General features: G+C 42.2%; 1 pseudogene; it reads right to left on the reverse strand.

Moving 5' to 3' along the window:
• Positions 1-1,485: 1,485 nt before the first annotated feature.
• LOC141413159 (U6 spliceosomal RNA) lies at positions 1,486-1,585 on the reverse strand (annotated as a pseudogene).
• Between the last annotated feature and the right edge of the window lie 2,396 nt (positions 1,586-3,981).

Raw genomic sequence — 3,981 nt, forward strand, 5'->3', positions numbered from 1 at the left:
TGATATTAATGGTTCTCTTTCATGGACCTTTTATTTTTTATCTTTAGTGTTCTGATATCTCACTAAATGTGAAATACCTGGTATATCCTAATAAGAGTCATTTAACATTTATCACATTTGGTTTGAAGGTGTACCTTCATTTCTGGGGGATTATTTGTTATATTCTTTGGTAATTTCCTCTCTCCCTTACTCATTTTATTTTTGTCTGTCCATCTCTGTCTCTCTTTTGGTGCTGGGGAATGAAGCCAGGGCCTCGCACTTGCTCTACACCGCCCCCCCCCCCCCGCCCCACTTTTGAACCATTAACCATATCTTAGCTCCTAGAATGGTTCTTCAAGTTTCTAGTCTTTTCTTTCCATTTCCTCCTTTGCCTTCTTAAAATTTTTGTTCTGAAAGGTTTTTTTATTTGTATCTTCCACTTGTTTCTGTTAAGAAAAAAATGTAATTAAATGTTTTAATTTCCAAGAGCTCTTTCTCTCTCTTATTTTCTTCTCTCATACATACCCTACATTGTGGGTTTCTCTGTGATGCTAATTAGAGGCCTGCCATTCCTTTCTGTCCCCTGCATAATGTCTGTTTTCTGTTTATCTTGGTCCTTCTCTTTTGTGTGAAAGACTTTGTTGATGATTCTTTGCCTATTTGTTCACATTTTTTAAATGAAGAAATTGGCTGCTTGATGATGAGCTCCATGTCTGGTTGGGAACTTGGCATGGCTCTGGGAGCCCTGAAATGCCAGCGTGAGGAGGACCTAAATTTGGGTGGAACGCATTCTCTCACTGCCCTAATTTTCCCCAGAGAGTTTATTCAGTTTTTTAAAAAGAAAAATACGAATGGCATGTTACATTTTATATCGTCTGACCTGAAAATGGACACCTGACGGCACAGCACCTTTGCACGTCACTGTCGTGCCATATCTGGTCTGCCTGCTCCCTTCAATAATAGCTGCCGTATGGCTCAAGTGGTAGAGTTCCTGCCTAGCAAGTGTGAGGCCCTAAGTTCAAACCCCAGTACCACCAAAAATAAAAAAATAGTAGCTGCCATATACTAACCACCTACTAGGAGCCAGGCACCAGCCTGGCTATTGATTGATAGATAAATAGATCACCTCACAACTACCCAGAAGGTGAGTATTATTATCTCTGTGTTCCAAAGCCTTAAAGAGTTAAATAAAATGCCCAGGGTCACACAATCAAAGAGAAGTGAAGGAAGAGTTTGAACTCAAGTCTCTCCAACTCCAAAACCCATGTGGGCTTAACCACTACGATAAACTTTCCTGATTACCCTGTGCAGGAGATACAGAGGTGGGTAGCTTTGTGCAACTCGACTCACCACATCCCTGCTACCACCCACCCACTGGAGAGTTTTTGCTAGAAATTGTAGCGTCTTGCAGTTGAAAGCATCACTTTGCTTTTGGCTGCTTTGAGCCTCATCTTCATCCTCAAAAGAAACATCCAGGTTCCCTCCATGAGTGTTACGTTTGACTGACACTTCACAGAGCACTTCATGAATCTGCACGTCATCCTTGTGCAGGGGCCCTGCTCATCTCTGCATGGTTCCAGGATCAGTACATACACTGCCAAAACACACAACTTTTCTTGTCACAAACAGAAGCTCTTGGCTTGACCTTAGCCTCTCAGGCCCTTCCCCACTGAAGAGCACTGCAAAGGGCATCGCACTTGAGCATGTTTCTGATGACACCGGCCTCTCTTCTTGACCTTTCGTTGTCCATATCGTGATGGACCAATGGCATAGCCATTTGCTGCCTGGGCACCACCTCTGCTGTTGTCAGAAGTGGAGGCTGTCTGCTGAGAGATTGTCAGAGCCCTTCTCTCAACTTTTTAATGTCATCCAAGGTCACTCGTTAGAGTAGAACTCTGAGTTCTCAGTCATTCTCCAATTCTGAAGTTGCTTAAAACCTCTTTGTTTTTGTGCCCTTGTGACAGAAGATAAGAATCCTTCCAGCCACCTTTCAGGGATGGCTACTGTCAGGTCATCCGAGGTCATTAGAAAGTAAAGTGACTCGTAACTGACTTTTATTAGCATGCAGAAAAAAAGAGATTATTTCCAGCCAGAGACCAACAACTTCTCCTCAACACACCAGCTTTACAGTTGCAAAAGAAACATATGCTCAACAATATATATTTTATTAACATGGGAGTGTTCCCTCCACCTCAACTCATCCCCTTTACAAATTGTTTTCTGATCCACAGAGAAAGGAAAACTTTGTACTCATAGGAATAGGAAAATAAGCTCTAAGATACATTTTATTCATTTTAATTGTTGTTTTGTCTTGTTTTGTGGTACTGGAGTTTGAACTCAAGGCCTTCACCTTGAGCCACTCCACCAGCTCTTTTTTTGTGAATGGTTTTTTGAAGTAGTTTCTCAAGCTATTTGCCCTGGCGGGCTTCGAACCTCGATCCTCTGATGTCTGCTTCCTGAGTTGCTAGGAATACAGGTGTAAGTCACTGGTGCCACGTTCATTTTAAATTTTTTTGAGATGCAGTCTCACTATGTAAGCCCAAACTAGTCTGGAGCTCGTGATCCTCCTGCCTCTGCTTCTTGAATGCTGGGATTACAGGCATGGGCCCTCATACCTACCTGGCATACATTTTAAAAGTGGTTCATGTATACATTCTTAATGGAAGAAAATCACATCAAACAGGTAAATTGTACATTGAAAGGAGGTTTAAATATGCATTTTGAAAACAAGCCTCCAAGAAGGTCTCCTATGAGCCTCACCTCTGGTATCTGTGCCCTCCCACACTGAATAGAGCTGACCATATAATAACCACTAGAATATTGAGGAAATGAAGGTATGTGACTTCTCCCAAAACTAGGTCAAACAAGATAAAGTAGCTTCTGCCTTGCTTTCTATTAGATATCTCCCTCTGGGGGAGGCCAGCTGCCTTCTCATGGGGACTTTCAGGCAGTCCTCTGGTGACATCTGGGGCTGAGGAATTGAGGCCTTCGACCAACAACCCATGTGTGTGAACATCTAGACACATATGTTCCAGCCCAGCCACACATTCAGATGACTGGCAGACACAGCAGCCTCATGACAAGGACCCCAAGCTGAAGCCACCTGCTGTGCCACTCCTGAACTCTTTACCTGCAGGAACTGTGAGACCATATTGTTTTAAAACACTGCCTTTAAGGGTTATTTGTAATACAGCAATAGATCCTTAATGTAATGAGAGAAAGTAAACAAGATGCAAGAGATTCAGATATAGATATTTCAAATCAAAAGGGAGGGCCAGTATTTCTTCAGAATTTTTAACTTTAGAACACATAACAAAGTTCTTTTGATTAAGTAGGGCTTATTTCACTCATTTTCCTCTGTGGATATGCACATCCTCCATCAATTCATTAGGCTGTAATTAACTGATTCCAGGGGTTGTCATTGTTCATCATCACTTAAGAATCCAGAAGGAGAAGTTAAGAAGGAGGGGTAAAGGCCTTCTTCCTAAGCATCAGCAAGCTACATCTTAAAACAAGGTCTAGAATTTAAAATCCATCCAGGCTTGGTAGCTCATGCTTGTAATCCCATCACTGGGGAGGCTCATCAGTGAGGATCATAAGTACCAGGTCCCATCACTGAGGATCATAAGTACCAGGTCAGCCTAGGCTACATAGCAAGGTGTTGCCTTAAAAAAAAAAGAAAAGAAAAAACTTATGAGCTGTGAGCCCAGACATCTTCCAGTTCGTACAGTGGTCCTCAGGTTATCAGCTCCGTGTCTCCATGTTACTCCCAATGACAGAACCTCCAGGCAGTGAAACTGTCCTGGGCTGCAATTTAGCTTGGAGTTCTGTAGGAGGCAAGCTTGTGCTCCCTCTAGTGGCCTTCTAATAACCTGTATCACCCAAACTACTAGCGCCCTTTCTTTTAGGCTAGCTTCATAATAAGTTAATTTAATGAAATCTCTTTTTATATACATACAGTATATGCAGCAGCTGAAAGTGTGATTTTCAAAAAGAAAAGTT

Source organism: Castor canadensis, chromosome 10, assembly GCF_047511655.1.
Source record: "Castor canadensis chromosome 10, mCasCan1.hap1v2, whole genome shotgun sequence".
In the NCBI taxonomy this organism is placed as follows: Eukaryota; Metazoa; Chordata; class Mammalia; order Rodentia; family Castoridae; genus Castor; species Castor canadensis.